Genomic DNA, 20020 nt, shown 5'->3' with positions numbered 1-20020 from the left:
TAATCTCCCTCGATCTGGGGCTCCACGCAAGATCTCATCCCGTGGGGTCAAAATTATCATGAGAACGGTGAGCAAAGATCCCAGAACCACACGGGGGGACCTGGTGAATGACCTGCAGAGAGCTGGGACCAAAGTAACAAAGGTCACCATCAGTAACACACTACAACGGCAGGGAATCAAATCCCGCAGTGCCAGACGTGTTCCGCTGCTGAAGCCAGTGCATGTCCAGGCCCGTCTGAAGTTTGCCAGAGAGCACATGGATGATACAGCAGAGGATTGGGAGAATGTCATGTGGTCAGATGAAACCAAAGTAGAACTTTTTGGTATAAACTCAACTCGTCGTGTTTGGAGGAAGAAGAATACTGAGTTGCATCCCAAGAACACCATACCTACTGTGAAGCATGGGGGTGGAAACATCATGCTATGGGGCTGTTTTTCTGCCAAGGGGACAGGACGACTGATCCGTGTTAAGGACAGAATGAATGGGGCCATGTATCGTGAGATTTTGAGCCAAAACCTCCTTCCATCAGTGAGAACTCTGAAGATGAAACGAGGCTGGGTCTTCCAACATGACAATGATCCAAAACACACCGCCCGGGCAACAAAGGAGTGGCTCCGTAAGAAGCATTTGAAAGTCCTGGAGTGGCCTAGCCAGTCTCCAGACCTCAACCCCATAGAAAATCTGTGGCGGGAGTTGAAAGTCCGTGTTGCTCGGCGACAGCCCCAAAACATCACTGCTCTCGAGAAGATCTGCATGGAGGAATGGGCCAAAATACCAGCTACTGTGTGTGCAAACCTGGTAAAGACCTATAGTAAACGTTTGACCTCTGTTATTGCCAACAAAGGTTATGTTACAAAGTATTGAGTTGTATTTTTGTTATTGACCAAATACTTATTTTCCACCCTGATTTACCAATAAATTCTTTACAAATCCTACCATGTGGATTCATGGATTTTTTTTTCACATTCTGTCTCTCACAGTTGAAGTGTACCTCTGGTGCAAATTACTGACCTCTGTCATCATTTTAGGTGGGGGAACTTGCACAATCGGTGGCTGACTAAATACTTTTTTGCCCCACTGTATATTTGGACAGTTTTGTTCTTGTTTTGTTTTACCTGTTTTCTGAAACATTCCCATTATAGTTATATAATGGATATGGATATAATGTGTAGACTTTCAGCTTTCATTTGAGGTTATCCACATTCAAACTGGATGAAGTGTTTCCAAGGTGAAGAGAAACCCATTCACAACAGCCAACCACCAACCAACACAGTCACCAACACTCTCCAGGAGTAGATGTATTGATATCCAAGTCAGCCATAAAGAGAAGACTACCATGAAAGTAAATACAGCACAGTTCTGGAAAAACATCTTTTGGACAGATGAAACCAAGATCAACTTCTACTAGAATGTAGGCAAGAAAAAAGTATACAGGGAGTGCAGAATTATTAGGCAAATGAGTATTTTGTCCACATCATCCTCTTCATGCATGTTGTCTTACTCCAAGCTGTATAGGCTCGAAAGCCTACTACCAATTAAGCATATTAGGTGATGTGCATCTCTGTAATGAGAAGGGGTGTGGTCTAATGACATCAACACCCTATATCAGGTGTGCATAATTATTAGGCAACTTCCTTTCCTTTGGCAAAATGGGTCAAAAGAAGGACTTGACAGGCTCAGAAAAGTCAAAAATAGTGAGATATCTTGCAGAGGGATGCAGCAGTCTCAAAATTGCAAAGCTTCTGAAACGTGATCATCGAACAATCAAGCGTTTCATTCAAAATAGTCAACAGGGTCGCAAGAAGCGTGTGGAAAAACCAATCTGAACCCCATTGAGAACCTGTGGTCCATCATCAAATGTGAGATTTACAAGGAGGGAAAACAGTACACCTCTCTGAACAGTGTCAGTGGCTGTGGTTGCTGCTGCACGCAATGTTGATGGTGAACAGATCAAAACACTGACAGAATCCATGGATGGCAGGCTTTTGAGTGTCCTTGCAAAGAAAGGTGGCTATATTGGTCGCTGATTTGTTTTTGTTTTGTTTTTGAATGTCAGAAATGTATATTTGTGAATGTGGAGATGTTATATTGGTTTCACTGGTAAAAATAAATAATTGAAATGGGTATATATTTGTTTTTTGTTAAGTTGCCTAATAATTATGCACAGTAATAGTCACCTGCACACACAGATATCCCCCTAAAATAGCTAAAACTAAAAACAAACTAAAACCTACTTCCAAAAACATTCAGCTTTGATATTAATGAGTTTTTTGGGTTCATTGAGAACATGGTTGTTGTTCAATAATAAAATTATTCCTCAAAAATACAACTTGCCTAATAATTCTGCACTCCCTGTAGAGAAGGCGTGGAACAGCTCATAGCTTATCGCTCAAAGCATACCACATCATCTATAGAACACGACGGAGGCAGTGTGATGGCTTGGGTGTGCATGGTTGCCAGTGGCACTGGGACACTAGTGTTTATTGATGATGCACACAGGACAGAAGCAGCCAAATGAATTCTGAGGTGTTCAGGACATATTGTCTGTTCAAATCCAGCTAAATGCAGTCAAATTGATTGGGTGGCATTTCAGAATACAGATGGACAATGACCCAAAACATACAGCCAAAGCAACCCAGGAGTTTATTTAAGCAAAGAAGTGAAAAATTCTTGAAGGGTCAAGTCAGTCACCTGATCTTAGCCCAATTAAGCATCCATTTCACTTGTTAAAGATTAAACTTCACACAGAAAGGCCCACAAACAACCCACAACTGAAAGCTACTGGTAGAAGGCCTGGCAGAGCATTAAAAAGGAGGAAACCCAGCTTTTGTTGATGTCCACGAGTTCAAGACTTCAGGCTGTCAGAGGGTTTTGAACAAAGTAAACGAAATGAACATTTTATTTTCAGTTTCAGTTGTCTCTGTCCAAATATTTATGGCCCTAACTGTATTTTTCTTTCTTGTAGTAAAATTTGTCTTAAGCCGGTCTTTATACTACAGTATCCCAGTACTGTTCATATTAGGTTTTGAACTAATCCTCCCTAAAACCTTAAATCTTATTCATTACGAGCTATTTTAAGTTGGATTTACTCTTGTGATTGAGATCCCGGTATAACTTAGTTGCACTTGATTCTTAAGTCACTGACTGATAAACTGCATACTCTGTTGTTGCCAGAACTGAAGCAGTACAACACGACCTCAGACTAATTCAACTGTATTTTTCTATTTGAGGAATTCTGTGTCTGGCTTAAAACAGATGCAATGTGATCTTCAAACTTACACTTTCAACTTATCAGTTCTAGAACATTCTCTCTTTCGGGGTCATCAAGATGAGTTATGACTAAATTCTTAGTTCTTCATTATCTATTGGATACTGAAGTTATGAAAACTGAAACCTGGAAGTTTAGAGGTGAGTTAGGGGGAACCACTGTCTTCCAGCATCATATAGTTGTGGTTCGAACATGAAATAAAACATATTTGGAAAGTAGCCCAGCTGTCATAGAGGTGGGATACACTCTTGGTTGTCCAATACAAACAGACAGCCACACGCTAATATCCATGACATGATCCATGACAAAATTGCAAGCTAATCTAACAAACATGCCTTTGGACTATGGAAGGACCCCAGTGTAGGTACAGAGAGAACATGCAAGCCCCACACAGAAAGTATTAGTAGTTTTATGTAGATGTTTTTAGTTTTGGCGTGTTTGCTCCTGGTAAGGTCTTTGAGACACTTTGTGCTTTGGAAAAATATCTATTTTAAGTAGTGATTGAAAGAGTTGTAATAGAGTACAGCACTAAAAGACAAAGTAGAGCTGAGCAGGAATCAAATGATTTTTTAAAGGCTTTAATCATAAACACTGAGAATTAATGATTCATCCTAAGGGAAACATGAATGCAAGAACTAGATTCAATTATTTCAACAGACAAAAGCATGAGGCGTCAGGAACTTCAAGAGGGGACATCTTTTCAAACACATTTTATAGTCTTTCTTTTAATTGTAATATCTTTCATCTCATCTTACTTAACATATAATTTGTAAACATTTGATCTTTTTTCTTTGATTCTTTGAAGTTTTTGTTTGAAAAAATAAATAAAAACTAGGATTTTTGAGATATACTATGACAATAAAATTCAACATTAAGTGAATGTGGTCGTCAGCCTTTGTTATCCTGTTTATTAATGATCGTCTGCTTCGTGCCTCAGCAGCCAAGGCTGGGAGATTACCCACCTTTTCATTCCCAACTACATCACTGGTTGGAAGAAACACTGAGGTGAGTAAGAAATTGGAAGCATGTGTTTTTCACATGTTTCATTATGCCTTGGCCTGGCATCCCAACAGCGGCATTATGCTCTCGCATGTTTGTTCTGCATTTCATTCACATACTACAAACAAATGTTATGATGTGCAGTCAAATGCTAGAGGGGCACTGGTCCATGGACGGGAAACATAAAACAAACCAATCTTAACTAAACAGATTAAGCACCCTGATCAGAATGCTCGGTGTTACCTGTGTGATGATAATATCAAGCTATATGTTTAAACTAGAACCAGATCTGTGTGCATCTTACGAGTCACCCACCTTTGACTGAATCGGGGCAATGAGCTGATGATCAAATTTTTTGACCAGAAGACTGAGGCGAATAGTTTGGGGTAACGTCACCGCATACTTTGGTGAGTCATAGATCTGGAGGTCTAGTGGGTGAGGTGGGGGTGGAGGGGTACAGAGTGATCTTATGATGTTGTAATTTAATGTAGAGTGTGTCACATTTTCTAAAAATAACAACCTTTTCAGACTGAAATAGTAGCTCTATTTCTGTTTCGCTGTTTCTTTTGGACGCGTCTGATGCTCTCTCTACGGGGTGTGCATGCTAGCAAGAGAGAGTGGGAGGAAGGGAGAGAATGTGTTGTTTTGTTTTTCATTCTTTCCCCCTTTAAAGAGGAGGGGGGGAAGATGAGGGGAGCAGCCAAAACCCTTTCAATCATCCATGCAAACTACCCACAGTTGTCCAAACCATTAAAACTTGCAATGAGTCCACTCTTACAGTGGCAAACACTGAGTGCATTCCTTTGTGGGAAAGCTGGTCACTTGATTTAGGACTGGGGTCTGAGCTAGATTGGCTCTACAATATGTCCTTCTAGTCAACAATGTGCTCTAATGACTGGAAGCAAATTGATACCATTTGTTTCAGAAAGCTCTTGTCGGACTGGAACACCAGGTTTAAGCTTACAGCTAAGCCCACGATGTGTTACACGATTACGATGGAGGTAAAGAATTATATCATTTTTCACTGTGATTCTTTCAGCGCAGTCCAGTTGGAGAAGGTGAGCTATGAATCATTGGAGCCTGAATATATTACTCATTCTCCTTAAACCGATGGTTATAGCCTCTCCAGCCTCACTCCATTCACCCTGGTCAACATGCTCCCTCTCTACTCTACATACAGTTGATGTGCTGTACTTAAAGGCACCTCTGTTTGGGTTGACTTGCCTTTAAAAGCCTTGCAGCTAAAACAACTTCCTAAAGGCTTTTTCTATCCCAAACACAGACGAAGGAATGTGTGTTTTACACAAACAGGCCATGCAGGATATTAGCACACAGCACAGGCTGACAGTGATGTGTGTTTGGGGAATACAACAACAAAGCTGCAAGTATAGTGACAAACTAGAGCTGCCATTAGTAGCTTGGAAGCACTTTTCAACCGTGTCTCCTTCAAGTACATTAAAAGATGGTACTTTAGTGCTTGGATCTAACCGCAACCCCAATATAACTCTTTGTGTGTGGTTGTGTCAACCAGTCACAGAACATATTATCTCTGTCTCTAGCAACCAGTGTTTACCATGGGGTCACTGACTAGTCTCTAGCCCTGTTTAACATGGTCTGTTACAGACACATTCACAGAAATGATGATATCGCCTGAAAATGGCGAATTTATTGGGAAACACAAATCCAGTGCCCCCTGACCAACATTAGCATTTATTTGAAGTCATAGTTTTGGTTTACTGACATTTTAAATAGGTTTTATTGCCATTCCAGGAGCCAGAGTTTCTAAGAATTTAAAAGGTTCTATGGAGCCAATGACCTGATTATTCTCACTGCCGAAATCATTATATACAATTCAGGTCCTTTTGGTTTTATAACAATTTGTTTGTGGACCTTTATTTTTCTAGTTTTGCATGTAGGGTTCTGCAGTGTTGAAATATAGTGCTCTATTGTTGTTGGGTTTTTTTTATCTTTATGTATCTTGTTCATTACATGTTCCTTATAGTGTTATCATTCATTCCTTCAGTACCTGATGGCCCTAGGTTCATTTTGTTAATTCCCCCTTTGTGTTGCTCTTCTGTTCCTCGAGTTTTGTCTCTGCATTTGTCATGTTGTACAGTGTGTGTGTGTTGTCTGAGTCATCCCTTGTTCTTTATTGTGTTGTCTCTCATTTCCCAGTGTTTTCCCAAGATTTCTGGAATTTGGATTTCCTAGAAAGTTGTGTTTTCATGGATTTAGCTGTCTTGGTGTGGGAACAGATTGAGAACAGTCTCATATCACTTCTGTTTTGGGCTGGATTAACTCTTCCATTTCCTCTAGACTTGTCCCTAAATGGTTTAAGCTGCCAAAATATGACCACCACCTCTTTGACAGTATGTTATTATTTGGGTTGTTGCTACTTGCAAGCCCCACCATATGTTAATTTGCTACTAACCAAAGGAAAAGGAGTGAGAGTGACTTCATCGCCACCTTTCCACATTAGTTCAGCTTTAGCCAAGTTTTACACAAGTCTGACAGTAACACATCCTTTCACTTTATGCCAAATTATTCCCAGTCAGAATTTTCACCTGGACGCTCCCTTAACTCAGATTTCCAACTCGGAAGGTCAAAGAAGTCCCACTGCCCATGAGGTAACAATCCAAGATGGTGGAAGTGAATGCAAATGCTAGTAAAAGTTTTTATTTGTACAGCCACTCTTGTATATTTGTGACTCACTAAATAAGAGAACTGACTGAGCTCTGTCTGTGAATATGCTGCATTCACAGATAGAGCTTTGAAGTGCAGTTACGCTGTATTACTAGTGCTCTGCCATGCTAAGCAAAAAACTTTTCTGACTTGTGAGCAGTGTTAGGTGTAACATGTTACTGTAATCACATTACGTTTTACCTTTTGCAGTAATGTAACCTTCTACTGTACTAAATTCAGAAGTTACAGTTACATTATCACTTGCGCTACAAAAGTTCTTCAGTTATCTGCTCAAACAAACAACAAAATCATCAAGCAAACGTGTTTTTTCTTTCTGCTGTCTGCTAGCCAACATAAAGCTCTGTAGGAAATCAGAGGGATGAACCCCGGTTCAACAACCAGAGCCTGAACTTCAACAAGTAGCAAAGGCAGCGAGGAGCAACCAGGCTTGGTAGCATCCATTTCTGCTTGTTCGTGTTTCTAGAATAGAATTGCTTTGTTAACTCCCATGAAGTCTCCTTGGGTCAATTTTTATCTTTGCTTTGTATGCTGCCTTTGTGTTAATATGTAAATATTAAAAGAAAGATCTTGCGTGTGTTATTAGGAAAGGGATTTGTGTTTTGTGTGATTAAATGACAATGCATTTCAGGTTATTGCAGCATAAGGCTTCTTAGATTGGATAGGATAATATTGGGGTTTGTGTAAATTATTGGAGTTATGGTTGCAATGCTGTCAGATTAGCTCAGTAGTCAATAGTGAGGAGTTTATTTGCAGTAGTTAGTTGATTCATGAGCCAAATAACCAGAAAGTGTCTGGTTTGAAGATCAACACATCTTTTATGCAGTCACAGTCTTTACACACACTACCTGCCAGCAGCCCTTTCTCAGAGTCTCTCATTCTCTCTATCAACATATTTCTGTAGAAACTGCACCATTAATAAGGCTTTCAGAGATTAAATAAGGCTTATTTGTTAGCAGTAATATCATCTTCAGTAAAAAAAAAAATCAACAAGAAGTCAGCTATGTGATTATTTTATCTATATTATGAGAAACTGACATGAAACTCAATATTTATGACGAGGTTTAGATGGTTTGGAAAGGTGCAGAGGAAGGAAAGCAGATATATTGGACAAAGGATGTTGAATATGGAGTTAAAAAGGGAGACGTCAGAAGAGGTTCATGGATGTCATAAAAGAGGACAAGCAAAAGGTTGGCATGAAAGTCGAGGATGCTTGGGATAGGATGAGCAGGAGCAAGATAATCCACTGTGGCGACCCCTAAAGGGAGCAGTCAATAGCAGATTGACATGAAACTCTATCACCTGGTTCAAATATGAGCGCCTGCCTCTGCCAATGCTTGTCTGAAAGGCAACATTCAGATGCCAGTTGAATGAGGAACTCCCAGTAAAGATGGCCTGATGACAGGATAAGACTGACTTGAACACTCAGAAGGTTCACGTCTGGGTTCATATATGCCAAATCATGATATTGCCAGATGTGTAATCATTGTATGGATGGCGCACTACGGCCGAATTTATGCTGCACAAAAGGTCAGTATTTCATAGTTGGATTCAAAGAACTCGGCAGTGGCACTTTTTGTTCTGGAGCATGATCTCATTGCTAATGATAACTGACTCAACTCCAAACACGAGAGGGGTGAGAAATTAAAACACTACGAGGCACCTACAGTGCAGCTACAGTAAAGCAGGTCCATGACGTAATGTTTCTCAAAAGCAACAGGGCGAGGTCTAAACACATGAAAGCCCTGTTTCCAATTGGAAACAGATTTGACCTGACAAGTGTGATTGTAGCCTGTTGTTTCAAGACAAGACTTTGGAGATACTCTGTGTGTGTGTGTGTGTGTGTGTGTGTGTGTGTGTGTGTGTGTGTGTGTGTGTGTGTGTGTGTACGCATGTGTGTGTGCAGGGAGAGTAGAGATAACGCTGGAGAGTTAGGTGGCTGGCTTTAAATTTCTTTTTACCATACATGAAATCCACAAACACCATGCAGCCAGGGGGAACTTAAGAGATGGAGATGAGCCTCGAGGTGCAGCTGATGAATGCACGAGACCAGCCAAGCAACATAAAAAGAGATCTGTGTAGCCATTGAAGTGAATTTCAAGCAGTTGTTTCTAATTAGGTCCGGCTCCTGGGATCATCCCAGAAGATACGTTCCTCCTGAACGTCTCTGCTTCTATAAACAATCCTCCTTTGCTTCTTGAGCTGACTGGGCCTCAGACCTGGACCCCAACATTCACCTAAGCCAATATGTCTACACAGACTCACTGCTCGACTTACTTTTGACTAATAATAATCAGATTTGGAAAATTTGTCCAGTGCGTTTTGGACAATTTAAATTCTGTACATCAGCATTTAAATGTGTAGTCCACTGGAAACTATTTCTCTAAGGTGAATTATACCATTACCTTCCTTTGTTGGCTGTTTTAATTCAGTCCAGAGTGTCCTGGTAACTTTTAATCACGTCCATAAATTTGAAAGGTAACAAAGGTATTTTTGCCAGCATAAAGATCTTTTTCATTTCTTTTCATTTTTAAGTTCACCACCATTTATCAGCTGACTATAAATTTACCTTTTTTAAAACATGATTTTTTTTAATGGTATTTGCACACTTGTGACAAATACATCAGCTGAAAGAAATAAAAGCTAGAAAAGCTTCATACTGGCTAATGTTTAGCCATCGCTTGTGTCCATTATATCAAATTTGTTCCCATTATATGAGGTGAGCTTCCTCTTGTTAACTAAGTTGCCCAACATGTGAGATGTAGACACAGGGTTTGAAAAAGCTGCTAATAACTCAACATTAGCAAGGAAAGCTCTGACAATGTTGAAGAAGGGACAGCAACTCTGACCAGTTTAATAAAACAGGCAAGTTGAGGAAATGCAGGCTCTGCAGCACTTAGCATCTATGAGAATGGCTGAATGTGAAGTTCAACCAACTGCTTTGCCAATACTTGACATTTATTTCTCATTTATATTTAATCCCCCCTTGTAGATATAAACAGTTAAACATGTCACACACTGTTCTTTTAATTTGACAGCTTTTGTTTTGTTATTAATATAATTTAATATACTTTAAAAATGAAGATGTAGGCCTTTGTTTCTGAGTTCATGAATAACAGCTGGTTGTTTAATTGTTTAATATGCACATTTTTTCAAAAGGTTTAAAAATAAGAAAAAAATTAAAGCCTGAGATACGGTTATTACTGAAAATCAATTTATTCAGTTTGATTATTGAACTTTAATTGTTTTTTCTTCTTTGTCTTTTTGCTTTTTTTGTTTTTTGGTAAAATGTGATTTTAAAGGTGTTGATGCTACAAAAATACTACACTGGAAGGAGTTCCAAGCAGTTAATTCAATTATTTGTTGTCTGTGTAAGTTTTCGCTTTCTCTTTATTATTATACACGTACATACAAGTGCGTATATAAGTTGCTGTTGTTGTTTTTTAAAGTTAATAATGACCAAAATAAAGAATTCGAATTGTTTTGAAGTCGCCATCTTGGCTGTGTACAGCCAGAAATAAGTTTCTGCTGAAATTGAGCAGAAAGATGGAGCTGACACCCGTAAAGGCACCTCACCTTTCATTCTTCACTTTTATTTGATTAATAATGGAAGTTTTCCTGTCGATGTAATTGTTGTTTTAAAAACAAACAAACATTGGGGATGCAATAGCATTAGCTAGGGGAGAGCTAACAGCTAAAATGTATAATTGAGCTTATTTTTATTTATTCTTTAGCAACATGATATTAACAACACATACAGGGCAATAATAAAATTTTCTCCTCACCTCTGTCTGGACAATGTTAAGATTAGCATACATTTTATTTATATTACCTGCAGACCATCTTCTAATGGTTTGACCCGGATGGTTGATATCCACTTCTTGCAATATTTTTAGTTGAAGTAGATTTACTTCATCTTTGTTTTCCTTAAATAGGTAAAATCAGTAACATTAAAGCTGGAAAGTTACAGAAAGAAATGAATCTATCGTTGCTCAATTCATTCATTCATTCATTCATTCATTTATTTATTCATTTTCAGGCACAACAAATACCTATATTGAACATAAAATACACAAAACAAAAAACAAAACTTGCCTGAAAAAGGAGTGGGACGAAGAAAACTTATTAAATCCCACCCCTATACTCCATTCCTATAGTCTATTCCATAGTTTAGTTCCTGGTTAGTTCATTTTATCTCATTTTATATAATGGCAACAAAGATAATCAAGCAGTATTTTACTTCAGGAAGGCCTTTGGAGCATATGTTGGATGCTCAGTTGATTTTCTCATAGTTTCTTTAGTTTCAGCATTATCTTCTCCATGACTAATAACTGAACTTATAATTGCCTGTACTGTTAGAACAAGTTCATCTTTGCATCCTCACTTTAAATGCTTGCTGAGGTTATTATCTTTTTTCGCTCCATCAGACGCTTACAGTTATGAATCTTAACTCCATGCCTTTGAAGCCACTATCACAATGCATACTTCAGTGAAGTATCTTCATCCTTTTCTATCATACTTTGATCACAAAGTAGGAGTCAGACACAAAAACTGTTAAAAGAACTTGAATTTGGACGAGTCAAGCAGAGGACAGGTGAGGTTTGCAATTCTTTCTGAATGACACAGCACAATATTATTTCACTATTATTTATGCTTTAGCTTTGTTATTCCAGATTGCTTCGCTTTATAAAACTTGTGTCCTGAATAAAAGGAAGCCAGATTTTTTCAGAATGCCAATTCTCTTATAAATTCGCTTTACTATGCGCCAAACAAAGACGATGAGAAGATATATTGCATAACTCACACTGACTTGTCGGTGGAGGTTTGATACAGCGGCGGGGTAATCCTGATCCACAAAAAGGGTTGTCCTCACCCGGCCCTGTTGCTGCTCCACATGTACTTCGACAGTATGTGTGTTTGTGTGTGAAGCAACGTGTTCTCTCCTCCCAGCAGTCTGAAGCTCTCTTTAGAGCTATTTATAATCAGGGTTCTTGTTTGCAGACTGGGTTGTTACCTCTGCAAGCTTATCTCTGACTTATTTGATAGAGTAGTGAGGTCATTGGATAAAAGTGATTTCTATAAAACAGTCATGCAACAACTGGAAATGAATGCGTTCCAGTAGCTAATTAGTTCAATCACTTAGACTGAAAGACTGCTTTATTTTCAAAACTATCCTCGCAGTGCTTGTGTCAACACATTTACACGACATGACACTCAAAATCAATCTTTGACGTTTATTATAATTATAATTTTCTGTTTACATCTACGAGTGTTAAACTGTTCATCTTCATGTTCACGACTGGTAAACTGGACCAAATAGTGACACATGTCTGAGCTTGGTGTTCCCATGGTTACAACATGATCAAATCTGAAGTAAAATACAGTCCACCCCAACCTGACTTTAACTTTGACAGATCAGAATTAAATGTGCATCAGTTTTCTTCAGTTTGGATTTTTTGCATGGAAAGAACTGCACTAGATTTCGTGTGTCTTTTTTCTAACCACTTTAGTGGTGCAAGTTCAAACCAAAATCGAGTTAAACAATTAAAAGACACTGTGGAAAACTGGAGTACCAGTATTGCTAGCCATTTGGCACATGGGTCGTACAAAATATCCACCAGTACAGCTTCAAAAGTGGGAGGAAAAGCTGGTTTGTATGTCCATAGCCTTATATTTTAAATTTAGTGAACATTATAGTGGCACATTTGAAAAATAACAAGCCCAAAAGCCTTGACACAGCTAGCCACACTTTAACTACAGTTTGGACACTTGTCCAAAGTGTACCTCTTCACATAACTGTATGATTAAACAGTATAGCCAAGTTTCTGTCATGTCAATTCTCTTTCTCATCAGTTTGACAGACAGTCCAGCGCCTGGGAAAAGTGGCATTGCGGCTGAATGGAAAGCATTAAGAGCTTTCAGCGACGCCCCAAGGCAGGCTCATATGATACCCTGTAAGAGAGGGGCTAATATTTTACAGTCAGCTTGGTATTTACCAGAAGCTTGTAGCGTTTACCGCAGATCAAGACCAAAGTATCAAAACATTCAGAGGATGAGCGATGAACCTGCCTCTCAGCTCTCTTCCGTCTATTACAGACAAGGGGTTCAGTTGTTGGTCATGAACAGTGAACAGAGAAAAATGCACCATGTCAAAGTTTGGGGGGTAAAAGTTAGACGCCAAACATGACGTCGATGTCAGGCATCTAAAATGTGACACCGAAGAACTCATAGCCTGTGAGGCACAGCCGTGACGTAATCCATGATACATAGCAATAAAATGTAGAAAATCCTCTTTTGTAAAACATGAGAGGGAGAAGTTAGACTGTTTGATTGATGGAATTGTTACAGAGTCTACTTAACAAACCTCTAAATTTAGATCTGATTTCGTATCCCTGTTCTGAGTATGAATTTCTGGCCTCCAACCCAGGCATTACCTCAGCCATGGAGCTTTGAGTGAGTGCGGTGTGCTTGAAGACTGGGCAGAAAGGCTGCTGTCATCCAGTCGTAATAGCAACTATTGGTATGTTGAACCGAACCCAGCCTGGAGTGTAATGGCAAAACAAGCACAATTGTTCACATCCAGATATATTATTCCTGCTGCTGCAAACTGAAAACATGCTCATGTTTGTGCCGGGCCTCTTCACGCAGGGAGGTAATGAGGGCCAGAGGGGCCAGGTGGTCTGGGTTTCCTCAAAGCTTTCACTCGTATACCTTTATTTGCATTTTGACAAATGTTCCCGCTGTGAATAATCACAGTGCATCAAGTCCACCTTATGAGCTGTAGGCTGATGTAAGAGAAGAAAGAAAGAGGAGAAGATGACATGCACCTCTGTTGAGCTCTGGCCTTCCGTGGGATTAAGGAAGTACTTCATTTGCATTAGAAAAACATAAATTCGTTGTCAAGGCCAGTTGTTCAGCATGTAACATGGATAAACTCAATGAGCTTGGGCTGGATACAAATACGAGTGATCAATTTGTCACACAATAACTTAGACTCCAGCACAGTGTGTATTTACTCTACTCACATACCAGACTGCTTTAAGCTGCTGTCTATTTGAAACAGGCTGATTTTAGTAATGAACCTAAAAAAGAAGTAATAATTATATTTGTACTCTTTTACTTCTTCAAAGTGCTAATGAGCAGCTTAGCATCTTTCAGCCTGCTGTTTTATTTTTAAGGCCCTTAGCTTTTTTCTTTAACTTTCTTTATCTTAATTTGCTGCTTTTTCTTTGCAAATGGCAAAAATGCAAAGTTAACAACAATTCAAGAAAAAAAATCAGCTCTTAAACTTACCACTTTAAGAAAGATACATTCAGGAGCTGGTGTATATATTGTGTTCACTGGGTCATTTACAGTGACACAAGTCAGTACAATGATGACTAAATGCTAGACGATAAAAGATTAACTGCTTTAACATATTCCAGTACCACCTTTACAACTTTACCTTTTCTTTGGTGTCTGGTTATGGTTGGTTCTATACAGAGCCTAAGCTTAGCTTTACAGACTGTTTTAGTTGTTTACTGTTCCCACGGGGAAGCTCTGCATTTGCCTATGAAGAGCCTATAGCGAGGGTACCTACTCAAATATGCAGTCCTCCCCCCAAAAAACCCCAAAACAACAAAAGCATTTAGCTCTATGTTGATGCTACGTGTGGGTCAAAATGTGATTGGTTGGAAGGGAGTAGCAGCACCACTGCCTTCCAAGGGAGAAAGGAAATGGCATCTTAAGCAGCATGAAAGCCACAGACAGTGACTTCAGTTGACAAAGTGGACAGCTTTTTTAACAGTAGGTTTCACTTCAGATCTTTGCATATTTTAACTTTGCTCTACTCTGTGGTTGTTTGAAGGCCCAATGACCTCATCAAGACTGTCATTTGTGACAGTATACAAGCTATAACTCATAGATGATGGCCTGCAAAGCTGTCCTTAATATCTGAGCAGGACAAATACAAAAGTATAAAAAAAGACATAAAAAATAGTGACTTAATCTAAGATGCCCATTTTGGGGACGTGGAAGGAATTTAATCCGGAAGGCAATGGAGGCAATTCCACACAATGAGGTCCAAAAACCAGGAGCTCCCAACCCAGCGTCTTGCTGTGAGCTAACTAAGTACTCCTAACCACTGCACCAGTGCAAGTATGTGCAGCCTCTGCTGAGAAGTAGCATACTTAACGTGACTGTTTCTGGGGACATGAGCTGTGAGGGTAAATGAAATCTGCAGAATAATTTGATTTGGAGGTTGTAACTATTTTTGCATTTTGAACTGACAGACAGAATAAAAGCTGTCTCTGCATTCCCAGATCTTAGTGGTTCCTTTCCCGAGTACAGTGTTACAATAACTGATGGAAAAAGCCAAAACTGTGTAAATAGGACTAAATATATGATAAATCACAAATTTATTTTAACTTGTGGATTTGGAGCTCTGATGTTACCCCTTACAATGACTGAACCATATAACTATAAGTTCGACCCAAACCCACTAACTAAACACATATGCCTCCATGATCTGCATTAATATCTTCAGCAGGGACTGTAACCACCTCGTAAATGACATTGGCAGCACAGGCAAGGACATTAGTGAACTTCCAAGTTTAAAAAAAAAATCCTACCAGAGTAGAAGGACTGTATTTAAGACGACTGTTTTCTGATTTTCTTTTTCAGTTTAATCCCACCCTTCTTGTGGCCCCTTCAAGGAAATGTACTCCAAACGCTGCTCTGACCTCTTTTTGTTAAACATCTATTAATGTTGCACTGAATCCTCCTTTGAAAAATTTTCTTCTGTTAAAATGAAGGAGCACAGAAAATGGCTCACTTAATTCGTATGTAAAATATTAATATCAATGATCATCAATGAAAACATGATGTGAACATTTCTTTTCCAGGCATGAAATAAGATTTAGGAATGTGGTAATTAAAGCGCTGTCAACGTCAATGATTTTCTCCATATGAGGTCTTGTTCTGAAAAGCATGACACTGTATTTCACACTTTAAATGGCATGAAAGAATTCACAGCGAACATGTAAGGAGACGTCATGTTTATGTTAAGGGTATTTCTTTCCGCAACCTGTGCAATGTGCACATTTCAAGCTGTTTCGTTTCAATAATCTCACGAGTGAATTTTGAGCAAAACACAGAGAAAAGCGGTATCTTTTATTTATAGAAGACTTGCAAACATGCTGATCGCATGTTACGCAAATGACATGAATATTTCATGACATAACTCGTATAATGAGCATTCAAAACAGATTTCCTCACACTTCGTGGCCTGAGTCTCAGATGGAACAGAAGAGGCGTAGTGTGATACCCGCAACAGGCATGACTTTCAAAATAAGCACACTGTTTTCCTTCAAATTTGGTTTGGGGCTCAGAGAGCAATGAAAGGATTTCTACTGGGTTATCTATCATCAATACTGCTATCAATACAGTCCGCCAGATGATTACTCACTCGAATTTTGCCGATACCGAAAGAAAAAAAGATCAGTTACTAATGAATTAGATTAATGTTTTAGCTGAGAATTTATGTGACGCAGTCTTGTTGGGCTGCTCTGTTTTATAACATTCACTTGACCTTTCACCACATGCTCGAGTAGCTGCAAGGCTCCACGGGAAATTGAAAGTCAAAATGGTAGGAATTCATCCACACGCTGTCAAACATTTTTGCACAAATTTTCCAGCGAAATATCCAAAATACATGAAAGCACACAGTGATTCCATGAACCCCCAAAGTCCAAACTCTTATCTGGTTTTAAGATTGATTTTGGCCTTCAAAGTCCTGACATCAAACAGGGAGAAAATAGGATTTCATCTCCCAAGCTTTCACCTGCGTGTGTAAACAACGTCCAGGAGTGTCTTTAATACATCAAATGAAGTTTGATGCATATTCTCTTGCAGCCAACATAAACATTACGCTGTTGCTTTTAAATCTAGGAGGACATCTTGGGACAGCCAGCCAGGGCTTAGCGATTACAAGAGAAACTAATTTATGATTCCTTTCTTGTCTGACTTGGTAGGCTAGTTTCAGGAGTGAGGAGAAACACTGCAAAGGTTTCAGCCAGCTGGTCATTGCAGCTAGTGTTTCTTCACAGTTAAATTATGCTTAAATAGTACATTACTGATATACTTATATCCATATATTTCAATATAATAATGCATTATATTACAGCTCTTGCTACAAGCAGGCTTCCTACTTTCACACCTGTGATGAAATAACCTGAACACCTATATTATATCAAAATAACCAAAGTATCTTCACTTGCACTTCTCTCAACGAGCTTGAAACAGAATATGTGGCTTCATCCATGAAATTGGCTCCAGTTTTTGTGAATTATGTTAAATATTTCAACTTATAAAGTTTAGGGTGAAAAAGAATAACAAGTTTTCCTTAAGAATAATATTCATTTTCAATTGAAAAATAACCATGCACCCATTTATGTAATAATAATAATAATAATAATGGATTGGATTTATATAGCGCTTTTCAAGGCACCCAAAGCGCTTTACAATGCCACTATTCATTCACTCTCACATTCACACACTGGTGGAGGCAGCTACGGTTGTAGCCACAGCTGCCCTGGGGCAGACTGACAGAAGCGAGGCTGCCATTTTGCGCCATCAGCCCCTCTGGCCATCACCAGTAGGTGGTAGGTGAAGTGTCTTGCCCAAGGACACAACGACCAGGACAGAGAGCCTGGGGATCGAACCGGCGACCTGGTTACAGATACGCTTCCCAACCACCTGAGCCACGGTCGTAAACAAAAGGTATGGCTAAGTGAACATATTAATTAAGTTATTAATTATTAATTGAATATATCTTCATAAAGGGTCATCTCCCTATCCGCAAAGCGATACTTCTGAATGAGGGAAGAATCAACGGTGGCCCCGAAGTGTCAAATGCATTGCAACTTAAGAAATCCCCAGCAAAAAGAAAAACATTGCAAAAACACAATAAAAAGTTGAATAAAACACAATGGAAATAGAACAAAACGGAGTCTCATGAAACAGAACAGAGTTGTTTTTGCAGACAGAATAGCTGCAGAAGTGACAGAAACCAAACCATGTGACTGTCTTGATGCATGCTCAATCATCCAGGTAAGAGAAGCCCAGGAAGTTCATTCTGTTCATCTGGACGTAGCCTTTACAATGGGAGAAACGTAAGTGACTTCCTCAGTTTCAGCAGACTGCAGGTTTTTAATATGCAAATTGCTATGACCATTCACAGAGAGTTGGGGAATGGCTCCAATCACAGCATTGTAAGATGGTGAAAGATGTACCCTTAGGTCCCCCTCCTCAATTCACAGATGGTCTTTCCCTTTTCACATAAATGGAATCCTTGACTCCCCCCTTTCTTTTTTATCCTCCTCCCTGTCCACGATGTGTACATCTTTATCACAGAAACAGTGACCTCTGGCCTGTCGGTGTAAATATTGGACTGAGGCAAACTTGGTGGTTGCATCGTTGCTGGCAGAGGTTGGACCAAACACAGGACTCAGAACCTCAAGCAGTAAAATAATAGGTGGTTAATAAAAATAAAATGAAATACACTAATCTAGACAAATGAGACAAGGGAAGAAAACTGGATATATTACGCACGACGCTCCAGACTATCAAAATAAGACAGGAAGTAACGCACACTGAGACTCAGACTAAGATATGTGGGCGCGACACTAGAACTGGGGAGAAACAGACATGGAGACATGACTGGGAAGGATAACAAAACATGGAGATGAAACTTGGGCAGACATGAACAGACCAGAACTATAACTGCAAACTCAGAGGCACTGGAAAGTGGCATGTTCAGAAACTAGAACATGATTAACTTGTGCTTTCAAAGAAGTAAAAAGGAAATCCAAAACAAAACTCAAACAGTGGATGGAAGACCCGAGACGATGGCAAGTGGAGGGTTCATCGATGTTGTGAGGGGGAAAAGAAGCTAATGTGTGTTTCTATCACATGATTTATACAGGGAGTGCAGAATTATTAGGCAAGTTGTATTTTTGAGGAATAATTTTATTATTGAACAACAACCATGTTCTCAATGAACCCAAAAAACTCATTAATATCAAAGCTGAATGTTTGTGGAAGTAGTTTTTAGTTTGTTTTCAGTTTTAGCTATTTTAGGGGGATATCTGTGTGTGCAGGTGACTATTACTGTGCATAATTATTAGGCAACTTAACAAAAAACAAATATATACCCATTTCAATAATTTATTTTTACCAGTGAAACCAATATAACATCTCCACATTCACAAATATACATTTCTGACATTCAAAAACAAAACAAAAACAAATCAGCGACCAATATAGCCACCTTTCTTTGCAAGGACACTCAAAAGCCTGCCATCCATGGATTCTGTCAGTGTTTTGATCTGTTCACCATCAACATTGTGTGCAGCAGCAACCACAGCCTCCCAGACACTGTTCAGAGAGGTGTACTGTTTTCCCTCCTTGTAAATCTCACATTTGATGATGGACCACAGGTTCTCAATGGGGTTCAGATCAGGTGAACAAGGAGGCCATGTCATTAGTTTTTCTTCTTTTATACCCTTTCTTGCCAGCCACGCTGTGGAGTACTTGGACGCGTGTGATGGAGCATTGTCCTGCATGAAAATCATGTTTTTCTTGAAGGATGCAGACTTCTTCCTGTACCACTGCTTGAAGAAGGTGTCTTCCAGAAACTGGCAGTAGGACTGGGAGTTGAGCTTGACTCCATCCTCAACCCAAAAAGGCCCCACAAGCTCATCTTTGATGATACCAGCCCAAACCAGTACTCCACCTCCACCTTGCTGGCGTCTGAGTCGGACTGGAGCTCTCTGCCCTTTACCAATCCAGCCACGGGCCCATCCATCTGGCCCATCAAGACTCACTCTCATTTCATCAGTCCATAAAACCTTAGAAAAACCAGTCTTGAGATATTTCTTGGCCCAGTCTTGACGTTTCAGCTTGTGTGTCTTGTTCAGTGGTGGTCGTCTTTCAGCCTTTCTTACCTTGGCCATGTCTCTGAGTATTGCACACCTTGTGCTTTTGGGCACTCCAGTGATGTTGCAGCTCTGAAA

The 20020-nt window shown here is 39.5% G+C and overlaps 1 protein-coding gene across 5 annotated transcripts in view; it reads right to left on the bottom strand.

Moving 5' to 3' along the window:
• myocd (myocardin) overlaps window positions 1-11881 on the bottom strand; it is a 144722-nt gene extending 132841 nt beyond the window's left edge. For all 5 annotated transcript variants that reach the window (XM_085283677.1, XM_085283678.1, XM_085283680.1 and 2 more), the window contains exon 1: window positions 11773-11881. The gene's annotated coding sequence lies outside the window, so the exon portion shown is untranslated. The remainder of the gene's footprint in view (window positions 1-11772) is intronic.
• Window positions 11882-20020: the final 8139 nt, after the last annotated feature.

The sequence above is a fragment of the Mchenga conophoros genome, linkage group LG8 (genome assembly GCF_057382185.1).
Source record: "Mchenga conophoros isolate Kocher_MC1m ecotype Shallow Benthic linkage group LG8, M_conophoros_male_GT1.1, whole genome shotgun sequence".
Lineage (NCBI taxonomy): Eukaryota > Metazoa > Chordata > Actinopteri > Cichliformes > Cichlidae > Mchenga > Mchenga conophoros.
Note: the sequence above shows the minus strand (reverse complement) of the source record. Positions and strands in the feature narration are given on the sequence as shown.